The sequence below is a fragment of the Populus trichocarpa genome, chromosome 5, assembly GCF_000002775.5.
Source record: "Populus trichocarpa isolate Nisqually-1 chromosome 5, P.trichocarpa_v4.1, whole genome shotgun sequence".
Lineage (NCBI taxonomy): Eukaryota > Viridiplantae > Streptophyta > Magnoliopsida > Malpighiales > Salicaceae > Populus > Populus trichocarpa.
Genome location: NC_037289.2, coordinates 12,941,301 through 12,961,516, shown reverse-complemented (window position 1 = coordinate 12,961,516; position 20,216 = coordinate 12,941,301).

Below are 20,216 nucleotides of genomic sequence, written 5' to 3'. Positions count from 1 at the left end.
TGAATGTTTGAGAATGTCGCAGGAACCGTTTAACCAAATGATGGTCATTTGAATCGATCAACCACTTTAGCTTTTAGAGGCATTCCAACGACTATAAATGACTAGTTTCTTTTGGAAACATATATATAGCTCTCTTTTATGCAAAATTATTAAAAAATTCTGAACATACATGATATAGAAACTATTTCAAAAGAAAAAACCAACTAGAAATCATCAATCCTAACATATTCTAAGTTGTGCTAAATTAAATCTTCATATTCTAGCACAAGAGCATTAAATCTCACACTCATTACACTTACACACTTTCAATCATCCTAAATGCTATTGAATAAGATCTAGAGATTATAGTTTTCAATTGTATAATTTACTCCTTGAGAGAGTGAATCTTGTTATAAACAAATCATAATTGTAAACAATTAAGAGTTTGGAAAACTCTTGGTATTAATGAGGTATTGTCACCAAGAGAAAATCTTGAAAAGAGGACATCTTTATGTGGTGTAATTGTCTGGTGTGGATACATAAGGTACCGTATCTTTCACTTGAATTAGTAAAAGAGTACAATACTGAAGTATTATTTATACTTGAGATGTGAATGTAGGCTTGTTGAACTACGTTAAAAATCAAGTTCGCAATCTCTCTTTCGTTATCTTTTTACTTTAAGCACTTTAATTATATTGTTGACTATTATGTTATATATTTGTATTATTTGACATTATCAGTGGAATATATAATTCACTCCCCTTAGGTATTATTGTTGCATTAATCCTAGAATAACAGGTACATGTGAATCACATAGCATGATGTTTCCATTTGCTACTGGGACTGCTATAATTGTAGTCTTTATTGTAGTCTTTATTGTAGCAGCTTTAATATTTCTAACAACCTGTTCATCAATAAAGTTGTGAATGCTTCCACTACCAATCAAGATGATCAATTATCTTCTTTGAAAACCTTCCTTAATTTGAATGGTGTTGTGTGCATAGCTATCAGCCAAGACATTTAATGATAACCCAAACTCTTTAACTTTACCATTTTCTATACTGTTACCATTAACATTCTCCATTTCATCATATGATGTTCCTTCCCCTTCTTCTTCGTTACCCTCAATCATATTCAACCCCCTTTTACTAAACACTAGTCACCAAGTGTAAATTTGTCTTCATTTTTGTAATACAATCCTAATCTACGCCTTTGCTCACATAATGTTTCAAATGAATTTCTTGACCTTCGTTGATTCTCATTCTTTAACTAGATAAGAGGCTTATTATGAATATTGCTTATTATTCTTCCAGTATAGGGTAAAGGAATATTACTTTGCATCATCTTGTTCTTTCTTTCCATGGTATTGTTGGGCTCTTCTTGCCATTTTGTTTGCTTAATTTGTCTCCATATTTGTAACACAATCCTAATCTACGCCTTTGCTCATATAATGTTTCAAATGAATTTCTTGGTCTCTGTTGATTCTCATTCTTAAACTGGATAAGAGGCTTATTATGAATATTGCTTGTTGTTCTTCCAGTATAGGGTAAAGGAATATTACTTTGCATCATCTTGTTATTTCTATCCATGGCATTGTTGGACTCTTCTTGCTGCCATTTTGTTTGCTCAAAGGCCACCATTAATGATAATAGTTTAAGAATTTTTAGCATTGGTGTGATATCTTCCATTAATAAAGCTGGAAATGTAATAAGATTCAAGAAAAAAGGGATTGGATGCACTCATTAAAGATTTTAATTTCTCAAACCTTTCAACATACTCATGTATACCAATTTCTTGCAATAATTTGTTGAAATATTCTTCCATTATATCTTTTTTACTGCCAAACCTTTCGCTTACAGCCTTTGAGAACTCATCCCAACTTATTACACAATCCTTTCCACTCATATATCCCTCAAACCATATTTTTTTCCTTCCAAATAAAAAGATGCAACTTCAACCCACTGTTGTACAAGAACAATATTGAGTTTTAGAAATTTCTTGCACCTTCTTAACCAGCCTTCAGGATTTTCTCGAAAAAAAAAAAAACAGTTAAGTCTACCCTTGGTAGGGGTGGATTGTACCCATTCCTTCGGTATTCTTGGCTACTTGTGTTTTCCCTACGGACATTGCTTCTAAATCACAGTACTGCTTCCTCCTGATAGTTGTGAGTATGAACTTCATGTACTGCATTTGGAAGTGGTGGCTTGTACCCTTTCTTGTGGTATTCTTGGCTACTTGTGTTTTCCCCCACGAACATTGCTTCTAAATCCCAGTATTTCTTCCTCCTGATTGTTATGATTATGAACTTCATGTACTGCAATAGGAGTATTCAAGATTCCTCTAAATTTATTTCCTCTGTTCATATCTTGCCTTTGATTATCCAGAAATGATTGGAATTGGATTGTGAGTACTTCAATTTGGGAATTGATTTGATCATTCCTCTTGTTTTGTTCTACCCACTGCTCTTGCTATTTGTCTTGTTGATTCACTAGGGAATCTCTGAATTCTTGATGGATATTGTTTTGTAGTTAGTAATCAAGCTTCCTACAATGCTCCTCTATAGCCTTAAACTTGTTGTTTTCTTCCATTTTTTATTAGATTTGAGTGAATGATTACACTCTTGTGCAAGCTCTAATACCAATTGTTAAGCTAATGGCTTAACAAGGAAAGAAATTGAGAGAAAAGAGAAGGAGAGAATCAGAGAAGAGGACATAGAAGAAGAAATACATTGTCTTATTTTTACTTGTCGCTCACGTTATTCACTTTGTTCTTATTTATACACTGCAGCTAAGGCTGCTGTTGTAACTAACCATTTATTTACGGTAATTAACTTCAACTAACTACTAACTACCCTTGCTGCTGCATTTCTACTTCTGCACATCTCTATTGCTTAATCTGCTTAATGGAATGCCTGTAACAACAGACGACTGTTCAAAATTCTCTGTCAGAAATTCTAACCCCTATGAAAACACTACTTGTCACCAGAACCCCACAAACGCCATTAACCCAAATTCTTTAGAGATCCCAAGAAAATGGACGCTGACCCAATTGACGGCCAAGATTTCATGGATTCCATGCTGTGCGTTTCGGGTTCGAGACTGATCCAGTCAGGGTTAATAAACACCACCCATTTCAAAGGTTTTCTTAAATGAATACCAAGCCTTCCTTTTGCTTTCTTTAATGTTACAATTATTAACAAGAAACTTAAAAGAGTTTTTGTGTTTGTTTGATATAGAGAGACCAGTGACATTTGTAAATGCGGGAGGCGGGGCTATAAAAAAAGAAGGGAATATCAATCTTGATATTGAGAAAGATTGCAGTTTTGAAGGAGGAGATGTTTTAAGAACAGATGAAAGCATAATTAATGGAGGTGATAGACCTTCGGTGTATCAATCGACGAGGTCTGTCTTCTCTTATAAATTGAATGCAGATTCTTCTGTTAAACAAGAGTTTTTAGCGTGCAACAATTCCGATGCTGAAGTGAAAATCTCATCTGATCAGGTTAGATGCAATTTGTATTGAAATTTGAAGTGAAGAGAGTTTTTGCTTAAAATTATAGCCTTAAATTGATGTGGTCTACAGAATAAAGTTACAAGCGTACTTGAAGTTTACAATGAGCAGATCAGAGACTTGCTTGCCACCTCAACGACTAAGAGGTATTATCATCACGTGCCAGGGATAGTTGAAGCAAAAGTTGAGAAATCAAGCAGGTCTGGGCTGTGGGGTCAAACAATGTGAATGAACGTAGCAGCCAATCACATTAGCCAGTGCCTATTTGAACTTGGTTTTTTTCATGCTTGAGTTTTAAGGTTTTCATTGCTAAAATTAAGTTTAGCTTCAAGATAGAACTTTCTCTATATTTATTTGGACTGCAATTTTATTTCTTCGTTACCGATACTTTGCTTTATATATTTCTTTGTAACCCATTTTTGGGTCCCCACACAAAAACAAAAATAAAAATAAATATATAGCCGAAAGAAATTAGAAAAATAATAGGAGGTTGGAGCGCTCAGAAAAGGATCAGAAAAATTGATTAAGGAGGTTCAAAAATACAAGGATTGAAATTTTTTACAGTATATACTTGAATGATGAGAGCCTTGTGGGAAAAGAAAATTTAATTTGAAGAGGAAAGTCCAAATTTGGATGTTTATGGACTTAATTGGATTTTATTGAAGGTTTAATTGAATTTATAGAGGGTTTGATTGCAAGAAAAATTGATTTTTAAGTCAATTTGAGCTTTAATTGGAAGAAATTAAAGTTCTGGGGTTAAATTATAATTTTTGAGAGTTGATTTGGTTAAATCAGGGACTTAATTGCATAAATATTGAAGTTTAATGGCCAATTAGGGACTTAATTAAGAAAATCCGAAACCAACGACCAAATTGGAAAAGGCGCGTAAATATAGGGGCTGTAATTAACAAAATCAGGGGCCAAATTGAAGAAATTGAAAGTTTATTGATCAATTGAGGGTCCAATTGCATAAATCAGAGGCCAAGGACTGAAGTGAAAAACGAGGCCAACTATAGGGGCGGAGACGGAAATTGAAAGGGATGCGATTGAAATAAACAAAAGATGATTGAGGGCTGATTTGAAATTTGACGCATTCTGGCGCCTTGTTTTATTTAAATGAAACGGCGCGTTTTGTCCAAAACGACGCCGTTTCATGTTAAAAAAAAAAGAGAGAGAATAATACCAGAACGGTGTTGTTTTGAACGACACTGTTCCTCTTTCTTCTTCCCCTGAACGTGCAGCAGGGGAAGAAAGAAAAGTTTTGTTTTTTTACCTCTCTCTCACGCCACATGCCTGCCAAAACCGACCCCCCATGCTCTCTCATGATGGAAAAACCAAGGGAGCCGCTCCATGCCAGCCCCACCCATTGGCCTGCCAACCCGGTGCTGTGGCAGGGCAGCAAAGCCCTGCTCCCCAGGCGCTGCTATAGGGTAGCAATAGGGACGCCCCAGCTCCTTTTTGCCCTATAAATACTCCACCACAACGCCAGCACGCGAGGAGGAGAGAAGGGGAGAAAAAGAGGGAGAGGCAGAGAGAATTAACAAAGGAAAAGAGAGAACGGCACGAACTGAAGAGAGGAAAACGGACCAAAGAAGGAAAGAAAACCGGGAAAGCCATAAACATGAGAGGGACTGGAGGGTTAGAAGAGAGGGAAAACGAACCGAAAGGGAAAAGAAAGAACCGACCGAGAGGGACAGTTAGAGGTAAAGGAGAGTGGACCGTGAGGGTTAGAAACAAAAAAAGGGGTGCTGACGAGGTCGGGTCTTGGAAAGAAACATCACCTAAACCGGAATAAAGGGAAAAGGAAATGCAGCAGAAGAAGAGGAGGAGAACGGAGGAGAGGGGAAGAACAGGAGCCGCTTTCTCCATCGCTGGAAACAGTAAAGTTATTGCTTGGAGCTGCCGTCCGTGAGCCACGACACTGCCACCGGCCTCCACCACAGCGCCGCCAGCGAAGCAGTTCAACCAGCAGGGCACCGCCTCCTCCGCATCAGGTACACTTTTCTTCCCCCTTTATTTCTTTTGGTTTTCTGCGTTTTCCTCCTGCATGCAGAACGTTCGTTCTGCATGCAGGAGGATGGGGGGAAAATAATTCCCCCCACTGGTTGATTTTCCAATGCTGGGCCAGGCCGGTTCTGGCCCAGCATTGATGGGTTCCTTTCACTGGGCCAGGCTGGTTCTGGCCCATTTCTGATGTGTTCGTGGGCCAGACTGACTCTGGCCCATCCCGGCTGTCTGGGCCAGGTCTGGCCCAGACGGAAATAAAAGACTTTGTTGGGCCGAGATTGGCCCAAATCCCTGATGGGCCGAGATCGGCCCACCCTTTTTTTTGGGCTGAGTCCAGCCCAGTTAGTTGGGCCGGCCCAGCCCAGCCCACCTAACATTATTTATTATTTATTATAATGTTTTATATATTATTTTTATATAGATATATATCGAAAAAAATTAAAAAAAATCCTGAAAAATCCTTGAAAATATTGTTGATTTTCCTGCATATTTTTATCAAAAATGGTTTAATATTGGTTTGTATTTTTATACTGTAAAGATACAAATCCAGTATCAAAAACATCGAAAAGTTGTAAAAAAAAATGTGTTTTTGCTTTCAATAAATCTGAAAGATCCTTAAAAAATATGGTTGATTTTTCGGCATATTTTCATCAAAATTTCCTAATATTGGTTTATATTTTTATACCGTAAAGATACAAATCCAGTATTAAAATACCCGGTTTTCGTCAAAAAACATCAAAAAAAATACATAAAAAAAATGTTTTTGGTTTTAATGCATACGGCCTAGTCTCTCCAAAATTAAAAAAAAAAATCATCACATCATATTTTCATATAACAAAAAAGATATATATGTATTAGCATGCACTTTGATTTTAACAACAAGTTTGTTAGAACCACGAGAACTAGGCCAATATTTCAAAAATTCTAAAAAAATCTTTTTGTCTTCCTTTAGTATTGGGAATTACGAATTTATACGTAAAACGTATTCCTGATATTAATATATATTTTTTTCCTATAGATGTTAGAACGGTTAGGTTTTTAGCCGATAAGATAATTACCCGATAAGATAAGAACCTCCTTACCGAGGAGGACTTTTCTTCAACCATAGACAGACCAACAACTAGAAATACGATAACACCTTAGCTTTTTATCAGACAATCAAACAATGCAGCTTACCTTAGGTAAGGCGTATTTGGGGTGCTAATACCTTCCCATTACGCAACCAGTCCCCGTACCAGATCTCTGAGACCAGTTAGGGTTCCTAGTGACCAAAATACTAGGTGGCGACTCCCATTCCATTTTCGACCATTAGACGACAAGAATTTCTTGTCTCCCCATATTTGCCAAATAAGTTTACATTTTAGATTTAAAGTGGGAATCATATTATTTCGCCACGACGCCTCACCCGTGCGACAATCATCACGTGCCAGGGATAGTTGAAGCAAAAGTTGAGAAATCAAGCAGGTCTGGGCTGTGGGGTCAAACAATGTGAATGAACGTAGCAGCCAATCACATTAGCCAGTGCCTATTTGAACTTGGTTTTTTTCATGCTTGAGTTTTAAGGTTTTCATTGCTAAAATTAAGTTTAGCTTCAAGATAGAACTTTCTCTATATTTATTTGGACTGCAATTTTATTTCTTCGTTACCGATACTTTGCTTTATATATGTCGACAGAATAAAATGTGATATTCATGTACATATTGGCATTACCATATTCTTATTGTGATTAGCTAGCATGCTTTGCACAGTGGTAATTAAGAGCAAAGAACTTGGTAAATGGTGAGTGCACTATGAGCAAGCTATGGCTTGTGGACTCGGCAGGCAGTGAGAGGCTAGCTAGCAAACACAGAGGTTCAAGGGGAACGACTCAAGGATGCTCAAAATATAAACAGATCGCTTTCTGCTAGCTCTTGGGGATGTTATTTCTTGTTTGGCAAGTAATTAAGAGTAGTCATATTCCATTCAGGATCTCTTTGAATCTCGATGTGTAATATTTTTCAATTACGGCGTGCTAATTAAATTATTCTGACTAATTCCTTGTTTGGTCTTTGACAGAAACTCGAAGCTCACACATTGACTCCAGGTAAGTAGCCTACATGAAATACAAGTTCATATCCTGTACCAGAACCTACTAATTTATCAGCAAATTAGAATCAGAAACGTTCTTTTACTTTTTTACAGCATATCAGAGTGAAAACTTTTGTTTTTAAAATGGAGTTATTCTAGACGCCGTTTGATATTGTGGTTGCGGGTGAGGTTCACCCGTAGCCATAAATATTATTATTTGATAATGCTTAAAAAACAATTTTTTACTGGTAGGGTCAATTATCAACTGTGGTTGTGCCACAGGTTTACAAGAAGCAACTCTCTGCTACTTCTTGTGCTGAGAAAACCCATGAACAGTGGAGCATGGCTCCACTGTTCATGGGTTTTTTTCAATGAACAGTGGAGCATGCCTCCACTATTCACGTGAACAGTGGAGACATTCTCCACTGTTCCGGTCGGACCGGTCCGGTTCAAAGCTAAAAATGCATTGAACTGAGTCCAACCCAACAAAACAAAACAAAAAAAATTTTAATTGTGTTTTATTTGAAAAACTAGTGTTAAACATTATTCAATGACGCTCTTAAGAAATTTGTGAAAATTATAGTCCTTGTCGGATATATTTCATATGTGATGGAATTGTAAATACTTTAATGGAACAATAAAAAATATTTTATATAAAGTATTATTTATTTCATGATATAATAACAATAGTTAAATCTACAATATTTAAATTAAAAACCATCAATATTAATATATATATATATATTTAAATTATTTTATAACCTCAATTTCAAAAGCATTCTTAACCAAATACATTAAACTACTTTTTGTTCAACCTCAATTTCAACCACAATTTTAACCAAATATATATTTTTCCAAACCAACCTCAACTAAAAGTACTTTTTATAAAACAATTTTTTTCAAACCACAACCATAAAAACTACCACAATACCAAACACCCTCGAATGGAGTTATTATCTCAAATAATGTATGTATAATAGTACCAAGTTTGTATAAAGTCTATTGACAACTAATATCTTATTAATTCATACGTCTAACATGTACGTTCTTGTAAATGATGAGAGTAAGAAGAACAATAAGTATTGTAAGCTAATTTTTGTTTTACATATTGATTTATATTCAAGTTTTATGTTCTGTTAGATCATCGAGGTTCAAAGGGGAAAACAATCTTAAATATTTATTACTTGCATTGCCTCTGTACGTTCGCTTTAATAGAAAATTGAAATTGCAAATTCTATTTTTGTCCTGTTGTTTTGTGATGCGGGACAATAAATAATAAGAATTAAAGCAAGAAAAGAAAGAAGCTTTAGAGAAAGAAGAAAGATAAAGAAGAGAAGAAAGGGGATTGAAGATATGCAAAGTCTGCAATATTTTCATTAATCATCAAAAACTGTCTCACAAAATGACAGAGAAACATATAAATAGTAAAACCCTAAAACATCTCACTATTGGGCTCAGCTCATCAAATCAAACTATTTAACATAAATAATTTTAAATAAATAAAATAACAATGAGACAGACCCAAATGGGCTTAGTCTCCCAACCAAAGGGTGACAGGCTGGGTCATCCTACGTCGTCTCCGTCCATATACCCATGTAATTTGCAGAGTGGGTCTGGTGTCCCCACCAACTCTCTTGGGGTTGGAGAAACTCGACCCCGTCGAGTGTAGCACTGGCCAACTCTGATAATACTCCCAAAGATCTGGATCAATCTGCTGCAAAGTATCTCTAGTGATCCAAGTGTAATCTGAATCAGGTCGGCCCACCAAGCGAACTAGAAACCGTTGAACCTCATAATTCTTGTTAAAAACAACTTGTTCATCCATAATAGTATCAATATTATCCTTTTGTGCTGATGTCAAAGTGAAAGGGATAGAGGTTTCAATAGGATCATCAGGAGGGGAGTGAAGTGGTATTTCAAATGGATCATTTGGGATAGGCAGTGACTTATGGTATGCAACTAGATCCTCAATGTTAAATGTAGAGCTAATGCCAAAATCATGTGGTAAATCAAGAACATAAGCATATGAACCAACCCATTGTAGCACTTTGAAAGACCTAGCACTACGTGCATGTAATTTTCGATTAGTTCCCGAAGGAAACCGCTCGGGCTTAATCCGTATCATAACATAATCTCCCACATTAAACTCATGATGTCGTCTATGTAAATAAGCTTGAAGTTTATATTGCACATTACTTGCTTGAATCTGTTTAGTGATCTCAATATGCAAATCCTGAATTCTACATGCAAAAAACTCAGCTGACTCAGACACTCTAGTATGAATGAACATGGGAAGAAGGTCTAAAGGTTTCCTAGGCTTGTAACCATGTACAACTTCAAATGGACTCATGCCTATTAACCTATTGATAGAGCTATTATAAGCACACTAGGCCGTAGGAAGAATCAGATCCTAATTCCTATTATGATCACTCACTCGACATCTTAAAAGGTCACCTAAACTCCTGTTAACCACCTCAGTTTGACCATCAGTTTGGGGGTGGTAAGCAGTAGAAAAATTTAATTTAGTTCCCACCATATGCCAAAGGGTTTTCCAGAAATAACTTGTAAATCTAACATCCCTATCCGAAACTATGCTTTGGGGGAAACCATACAACTTGACAATCTTATCAAAATAGAGTTTTGCAACTCTGGAAACATCTGTGGTCTTAGTACAAGGAATAAAATGGGCCATCTTAGAGAAGCGGTTGACTACCACAAAAATAGAATCATGTTTCTTTGCAGTACGTGGAAGCCCAAGCAAAAAATCCATGCTTACATCTTGCCAAGGGCAAGTGGGAACGGGCAACAGGGTGTAAAGACCAGTATTTTGTTTTCTATGCTTGGCTAGTTGGCAAGTTCGACATTGACTTACCAATTTCACGACATCTCTTTTCAAACTAGACCAAAAAACCTAACGTTCCACCTCTTCGATGGTTTTATTCCTTCCAAAATGTCCTGAGAGACCTCCAGCATGAATCTCTCATATAAAAAATTCACGCACGGATGTTTTCAGGATACAAAGCTTATTATCCCGAAATAAGTATCCATCTTGGAGGTGATAATCATTTATAACACGATGATTCTCATCCTTCAATGTCAAGTATATTTCTCCAAATTTTGAGCAAGATTCATACTCCTCTTTGAGTCTCTCAAATCATGTGACTTCAACACTCATTCCAGATAACAACGTTACCCGACAACTCAAAGCATCTGCAACTTTATTCTCTATTCCAGATTTATGTTTCAAAACAAATGAATATTCTTGCAAATATTCAACCCAATGACCATGCTTGTGATTGAGCTTCTTTTGGGAGTTAAGATAGCAGAGAGCCTTATGGTCGAAGTAAAGAACAAACTCCTGTGGTAACGAGTAATGGCGCCAATAGCGCAAGGCCTGAACCACCGCATAAAACTCCTTATCATAAGTTGAGTAATTTTGTTTTGCCTAATTAAGTTTCTCACTAAAGTAGGCTACAAAGTGACGTTCCTGACTAAGTACTCCACCTATACCGACTCCCGAAGCATCACATTCTACTTCAAACACCTTAGTAAAATTAGGTAGCCGCATTACCAGGGCCTCCATCATTTTCTTCTTAACCTCCTCAAATGCCCTATTAGCTCCTTTACTCCACTGAAACTCACCTTGTTTCAAACAATTTGTAATAGGCGACATGATGGTGCTAAATCCTTTAATGAAACGAAGATAGAAAGTTATAAGCCCATGAAAACTACGAACCTTATGGATAGTCTTAGGTTCAGGCCAATCTACTATCGCTTGGACTTTCTGGGGGTCAGCAGCGACTCCTTTCCATGACACTATAAACCCTAAAAAGACCACGTAATCTGTAAAGAAGGAATACTTTTTGACATTTGCAAACAAACTTGCCTTTCTTAGGGTGGTACAAACTTGAATAAGGTGATCAAAATGTTCTTCCTTGGTTTTGCTATAAATAAGAATATCATCAAAGTATACCACCAAGAACTTTCCCATAAATGGCCTATGCACCTGCGTCATTACTCTTATAAAAGTGCTTGGTGCATTGGAAAGGCCAAAAGGCATGACTAACCATTTATATAAACCATCATTAGTCTTAAATGCTGTTTTCCACTCATCTCCGGGACAGATCCTAATCTGGTGATACCCACTCTTCAAGTCAATCTTAGAGAAGATCTGGGCTCCTGCCATCATATCTAGCATGTCATCCAATCAAGGAATTGGAAAGCAATACTTGATTGTAATCCTATTAATGGCTCGACTATCTACATACATTCTTCATTATCCATCTTTCTTAGGTGTTAACAGTGCAAGTACTGCACAAGGGCTCAAACTCTCTCGTATAAATCCCTTTTGTAATAACTCACATACTTGCCTTTGCAATTCAGCATGTTCATTCGGGTTCATCCTATAGTGAGGCAAGCTTAGTAATGTGGCACCAGGGACAAGATCTATGACGTGTTGAACATCACGCATAAGGGGTAAAGCATCAGGTAGTTTAGAAGGGAAAACATCTAGAAATTCTTTCAACACTCCTCTTACCTCTTCAGGTGGCTCTTCTAAAAAGTCTTCTACAATCTTCTTAACCACTACAACAAACACAACAGACTCCTCACAAATCTTCTTATCAAACTTCATAGGACTTATTATGTTAAGCCCTTCTTCTTTCACTTTATTCTTCTTCGGACTATTATCATTAGATCTTGGGGGTAATTTGATAAGTTGGATTTTTTTACCTTGAAAAGTGAATGAATAAGAATTTGATCGTCCAAAGATTGTAATGTCCAAATCATATAACCAAGGCCTACCCAAAATGACATGCCCTACATCCATGGGAATGACATCACACCAAATTTCATCATGATAGTCCAAGATCTTTATGGGAAAAAGACATCTCTCTTTGACCGCTATAGATGTATCATTAACCCAGGACACACTATAAGATTTAGGGTGTGGAACAGACTTTAAGCCTAAGCAGGATACACTACCCGAGGAAATTGCATTGATATAACTACCACTGTCTATGATGATCTTACACCCTTTATCTCCATATTTAATGTAAGTATAAAAAATAACAGTCCTTCTCCAATCCTCAGTTCCTTTAAGTTGTGTTAGAGCACATCTAACTACACTTAACCTAGTTGTCTTGATTTGAGTGGATATAGACCTAACACATCCTAGCAAGTTGGACTCATCCTCCTCATCATTTAGATCTTGAAAATCATCGGGATTGGGTTCATATACCTTATCATCATAATTATCTTCTTCACCCATATCCTCTTGCCCGTTGATGAACAAAGTCTTATTAGGGCAACTAGAGGAAATATGACCAAAACCCTGACACTTAAAACACTGAATTCTTGAGGTTATCTTAGGTGCTTCATGAGAAATACCCTTACCCTTGTCTTCTCCAGGTATCTGGGAAATCAAAGGATGGGGTTTATGAGGTGGGGCACCCAATATGAAGTTATTACTACCAAGTTGGGATCTAGAAGGGATACTACGAGTGTCCTGATGTCTCGTCCACTGGCTTTTTGTGACCAAGTCATAATTTTGTACTAGGGTATAAACATTATCAAGGGTGGACACACCTCTAAGCACAACCTCTCTTCTAAGATAATCATTTAAGCCTTTTTGAAATCTACTTAGAGTCATCACTTCATCCTCCCTAACTGCACACCTTATCCTATACTCATCAAATTATGCCCACATATTCATTGGCAAACTTGCCTCCTTGCCTCAAGTTGTTCCACTGGTCCAAAATATTTCCTCTATAAGAACAAGGCAAATACTTTTCTTCTAACTTAATCTTCATTTCAACCCAATTAAAGATAGGAGGTTGACATCCCCTATCCAAAGACTCTTTCACACTTTCCTAATAGAGTTGAGCGGTCCCACTAAGTTTCATCTTTGCAAATTTTATCCTCTTATTCTCAGATAAATTATACCAGTCAAAGAATTGATCCATGTCACGGATCCATCTATCAAAGATCCACGGGTCAAGTTGACCCTCAAAAGTCGGGGCTTCTACTTTGATATGCCTCATGACTCGCTCATCAGGGTCATCGTAGTCGTGATGACCTTGATTGCGGTTGTATTGACGGTTCCTAGGATCAACTGGTCTTTGACGGTAATAATTGGAATGCTTACTATCATTAGGGTCATCAAAGTCATTGTGACCCTGATGTTGGTTACGTTGGCGGTTCTTACGAGGAACTGGTCTTTGAGGAATTCTATAGTTGTCACTAGAATGTTCACTCTCACTAGACCATCTTACTTGCAAAGTTTCTATGGACTCCACCCTCCTAGAAAGGTTGTTCATTTGATTGAACATGTTGTTCACTTCCGTTCACATAAGTTGTAATTGCTCTTGAATATCTATAAGAGCATTACTAGAGTTCGGGTCCATGGTAACTATGACTTCTAGATTGTGTACTAGATGACCACTACGTAAATTCATGCAAAAACTAATCCTAAGACTGAGATCACAAACAACACTTGCAAGTAAAAAACACAAAATAAAATTATAGCTAATATTAAAAAAAAGTTATTTTATTATTTTATTTTTATTTTTTTAGATCTTTGAGACAAGTAATGACAGATTAAACCAGGAAAATTCACAAGCACACAACGTAAGTCCTCTAAATACACACAAGTAATCCAAACACAATGTTTCAGTTTTTCCATGAATTTAACCAAGCTCCACAATTAATTAAAAGGATCAGATCTTCAATGCCAATAAACAAGCTCAAAATTAAGGTAATTTAATTCAAAGACGGGCTATGTAATTTTTTTATGAGCAAGCACAAAGAATAATATTAATGTTAAATCTTGGTTAACAAGTGTAAAAGCATACAAGGAATGATGATTTTCAATGGGTAAAAGAATTTCTGACCAGATGATGTGCAGTGAAGGATTATGTGGCAGATGACGTGGCATGATATGCTGATGTGGCGGGATATGCTGATGTGGCAAGATCTGCTGATGTGGTAGATGATGCAGATGCTGCTTCGGATTGGTGACGTGGCATGGTTAATTATTTTACCAGCTTTTGTTTCCTTCTTCCTTACCTCCTGTAACTTGTTGTTGCTGGCGGCGCGGCATGACTGCTGAAGGCGATGACAACTGTAGTCTATTGAAGGTGGTGGTTGCTGCCGGTCGGTTCTACTGCTCTGTTTGTTGCTAATGGTTGAGGGCGATGGTATTGTGGATGGTGTCAGTTGAAGCTCTCTTGCTGGCGCTGAAGATGATGACACTGGCTGAGGCGTTGCCTTTGCTGGGATGAACCACCAGTCGGTACTGGAGGTGATAGGTTTGTGGGTGGCTGTGGCTGGTGGTTTTGTGCCGCTGGTGTGGTTGCTGAAGCCGGAGATCCACTGATGTCTCTTACGGTGTCAATCTGGTGGTTGTCGTTAGTCTGTGTCGGAGGTTGTAAATCAGCGTGGATCGGTGGACTGATGTGCAGGTCTTTTCGGTGGTGGGTTTGCCGCTATGATGGGCTGAGGCATCGCTGCTGAAAATCTGATTACTGTCGTTGATGATGAATAGTGTTGATGAACAGTGTTGCTTTTTTTTTTTGTAATTAGAACAATATGATTTTTTTTAAGATCAAACCGGATATAGGGTTAAGCATAAACATGTGGATCGTTTAATTGTAAGAACAATTAAAAGCCATGCTCTGATACCAAATTTGATGCGGGACAATAAATAATAAGAATTAAAGCAAGAAAAGAAAGAAGCTTTAGAGTAAGAAGAAAGCTAAAGAAGAGAAGAAAGGGGATTAGAGATATGCAAAGTTTGCAATATTTTCATTAATCATCAAAAACTGTCTCATAAAATGACAAAGAAATATATAAATAGTAAAACCCTAAAATATCTCACTACTAGGCCCAGCCCATCAAATCAAATTGTTTAACATAAATAATTTCAAATAAATAAAATAACAATGAGACAGGCCTAAATGAGCTTAGTCTCCCAACCAAAGCGTGACAGGCTGGGCCATCCTACGTCGTTTCTGTCCGTATACCCGTGTAATTTGCAGAGTGGGTCTGATGTCCCCATCATTTTGTTTATTTGTACTTGTATTTATTTATATGTGTATATATCTATATATCAAAGTCCAAGTATTTTGTTTATCTTCAAATTTATCTATGCAAGTCCCCACTTATATTTATCTGTTTGAACTTTCTAACATATATCTATATGTGCTGGAATCTGTGTTCTAGTTATATATAATAGTTTTGCTTCAAGTTAAGTTTAAATATATACAATATATTTATACATAATCAACGTTTAACGACAATAGATAAAATAAAAATTTGAAAATGCTTACGTTGAGTTTCGAACCTAGCTAGGACCTCCACAAGGCTAAGCACAGCATTGAAAACTTGGTAACTGCATGCTTCACAACAAGATTATGTATTAATAACATATACACATATACCAAAAAGAGGTGTTTATATAATTAATAAATCGTTTATTAAATTTTATGCTTGTACCCATACAAATGATATCTCATATATTTTATGATTTAATTTAAAGAATTTTTGCTAAAGTTTATTAATTTGAGATTATATATATATATATTTGTAAAGTTCATCTTGTTATTGAGATTCCATATAACTAAAACTCCAATTCCATGATATCTCGGTTTGCTTGCTGGCCAACCCAATTCCTACATACGCTCCACGTAAGGAAAAATTCAAATGTTTAAGTGATGTGAACTTAAATAGGAAGCATGATGGAGAAAGTTCTTTCAAGATCTTAATATAATAATTCTCATAACTCAATTTTGAATTTTCCCTAAAAATATATTTTTCTTTTAAAATTAAAAAGAAAAAAAAGAGACTAGAAACTTGGTAAGAGCATGTTGAGAAAGATTTCAAATGCATGGAGAAACCAAACTGAGATTTTGAACAAAATCAAAAACCTAATTGTACCCAAAAATTGAAAGACAATGCAAATTCAAGGTCAAATTAAATTATTATTAGACAAATCTACATAAAAATTAAGTCTGAGGATTTAATTAAACTTTTAATATGTCAATTTGATTTAATCATGGGTCCAATCAAAGGTTTAATTAAGTTTAAGAATTAATTTGGGTCAAATTAAAATAATTAATTAAGTGAAAGGACTTAATTAGATTTTTAATTGGTCAAATTAATTTTATTAGGGATTTAATTGGTGAAAAATTAAGTTTGGAAGCTTAATTTGGGCTTAATTGAGAAAATTGAAATTTTAGAGGACCAAATTTAATTTTTTTTCAAACTCAATTGGGTGAAATCATGGATGAAATTGCAAGAAAATCAAAGTGTCGGGGGTCAATTAAGGGCCAAATTAAAAAAATTCAAAACCAATGACCTTCGAGTAAAAGACATGTGAATTTAGGGACCTAATTCAATTGAAAACATGGGTGAAATTGAATTGATTCTTGGAATCAAAGTTCAGTTGACTTAATTGAATAAATTAAAAGATTAGAGGCTGAAATAAAAAAGAGATTAATGACCTAATTTAGGTAAAAAACCAAAAAACAACATCGTTTCATTTAAATAAAACGATGTGTTTTGACCAAAACAACGTTGTTTTGCTCAACAAAAAGTAAAAAACAAAAAAAATTAGTTTCGGATGGCATGTCGTTTAACACTGTTTTACACATGTTTTGACCAAAACGACGTGTTTTGAATCAAAACGACGTCGTTTTTGTCATCTTCTACCTTATACCAAAAAAGGATACCCATGAAGTCGCTTTTGAGGGCCATTTAATGTTTCCATCTCTCCTTCAAATGAGACAAAAGACATACCATCCTCACCCCTTGATTTTGTACTGCACCCCCAGTCCTTTTCTCCACTGATTTGCAGCCCTTCAGCCATTGTAATAAATAGTTACAACCTATGATCTAACCAGATTTAATAGTCTTATTTTATAATGCCATGTTGTTGGTTTATGGCTAATGGCTAGGATCATTCCCAAGCAAATCAATGGTCACAAACCATGCCTAAGAAATACCTCATGTTCTTATTTAATCTCCTATAAATAGGGGTGAATTTCGTGCATGTTTTCCAAACACTACCTTAAGGCATGTTCATGTCTTTGATTTTAGGCTAAAGACGTGTTTGGCAAACATGTCCTTAACCCTTTTTTTTTAGTTTAATTTTATACCTATTTGGGTGTCTAGCTAAATAGTCCTTAAAAAAATCTAAAAAATTCAGGGATCATTTTGAAATTATTTATTGGTTTCTCGCGTGTTTTTCCAATAATTTTGTCTAATATCATATTGTAGACTTATAGTATAAGATACAAACTTGATATTAAAAATACTTGATTTTTCTCTGAAATTTCAAAAGAATTTAAAAAATTCAACAAAATTTCCTTATTTAAGAAATACAAAAATATGTTTTTCTTCAAGAATTTCATTATATATTGGGTTGTAGACTTACACTGTAAGATATGAACCCGGTTTTCTCTAAAATTTTGAAAAATTCAAAAACTATTAAAAAAATTCTCATTTCAAAAATAAGATTATAGTTTGTTTTCGTGCATATGACCAAATTCTAAAGGTTTCTTATGCATGTTTTCTAAAAATACAAAATTGCATTTTTATCATGTTTTAAAAATACAAAATAGATATTGTAACCAGTTTATGATTATCTATTAGGTTTTGGATAAAATACCAAAAATCCCACAACACTTACTTTGTTTAATTAATATTTAGAGTGTTGGGATTTAGTTGTAGACTTTAATATTTGGAGGTATAAAATTACACTGTAAAGTATATCCTCAAGTATTAAAGATACTAAATAGAAAATAAATGTGTTGCTAAAATTTTAGATGATACATAATAAAAATAAAGCCTGAACAGAGAGAGCGGAACTTTAGCTATATAGGTTATAGCCAAGGCCACAATCAATCGACAATGAGGAAAAATAAGGAACGAATAACCTTAATAATGGAGCAACAACAGAAAAAATCAAACGAAATCAGAATTTAAACGGACCAAGCTAAAATACATTCATGATTCCTATATAGATCAACACTTGTATACTAGAATGAAGAGTTCAGGTTTCTTATCCAACCTGCAGCAAAGTAAAACAAATGTCAATAGATATCTTCCCAAATAGGCTGATTTTCCTCAAATATCATGTTGTTCTTGGTATTCCACATAGTCCAAATAATGCTAAACATAAACCCCCCCTTCCCAAACAGATCTCTCAAACTTACAATGATTTTCCTGCAGAAAACCTTGTCATTGACATTGAAGGTCATCAAGGGCATATGACATTACCCAGTTTAGACCTCTCCAAGCTACAATTTATTCCATTCCAGACCACAGGGCAATACATAAGGATGTGGGAGATAGTTTCAGAATGGTGCACATAAAAAGGGCAACAATCATCTTAAGGGCTCAGGATATGTCTCTTAACCAGGAAGGATCTTGTGCAAAGACCTTTATTTAGAGCTAGCCATAAAGTCATTTATGTTTTTGGAGGGCAAATAGATTTCTAGGCATCTATAACATAAGTTTTAGTTCTGGCAAACCTGATCCTATCAAGGGCAAACATACAAAAAGTTTACAGTATAACCACATTTTCCCCCCATTCCCAAACCAACCTGTCTTCTTTCATTCGATGAATAACTGTAAGATTAAAATCAAACATTAACCTTTGAAATATCAAATTCTCTCTAGTTCTAAGGGGTCTTATCCATTTCAGATTCCAATACCAAGTATCCTCTACCCAGTATCCCATCTGGCTAACGAGACTTGCTTTGGAGGAGGACTGACGAAAGAGAGCAGGATAAAAGTTAGCTAAACAAAAGTCAGTCAACCAAGTATCTGACCAAAAGTTTACCTGGTTACCATTACCCATTTTAAGTTTACAGCTAGCTCAAATAAGAGTGCTATCGTGATCCTTACTAGTAATAGTAGAGCAGATACCTCGCTAAAGCACTGAGAGTTTTTTCCTGAATCGGGGCACCTCATTGATAAACTTTGGTCTGTATTGTCTCTTAATAAAGTTTGTCTAACTAGTTTTGTCATTACTTCCCAGTTTCCAAATCCACTTGAAGAGGAGAGTGTTATTTTTTGCCAAGATAGTCCCAACACCAAGCCCTCCCCTATCTTTTTCTTTCACCACTGCTTCCCAAGATAACCTATGTATTTTCCTGTTATCAATACTCCCACCCTACAGAAACCGAGTAATGTTGATATTAAAGAGGTGTTTGTGGGATATGAGGAACGTTTTGGACAACAACAGAATTGTCAGTTTGTAGGGAAAAGATACGATGACAATTTTGGCTAGAGGGGTAATTATAGGTAACAGGACCATAATGTTGAGTTAGGTGGAGATTTGAGAACAATTAAGTTGAAAATACTGGCTTTTTAAGGGAAGAATGATCCTAAAGATTATTTAGAATGGGAGAAGAAGGTGGAGTGGATTTTCGAGTGTCATAATTATCTAGAGCCCAAGAAATTCAAGCTTGCTTTGATTGGTTTTTACTAACTATACCATTGTATGGCAGGATTCGTTAGTGACAAACCATAAGAGGAATTATGAGAGGCAAGATGATACTTGGGATGAGATAAAATTCTTTATGGGGAGGATATTTGTGCCTAGCCACTACTGTAGAGAATTGTATCAAAGGTTACAAAGTTTGAGTCAA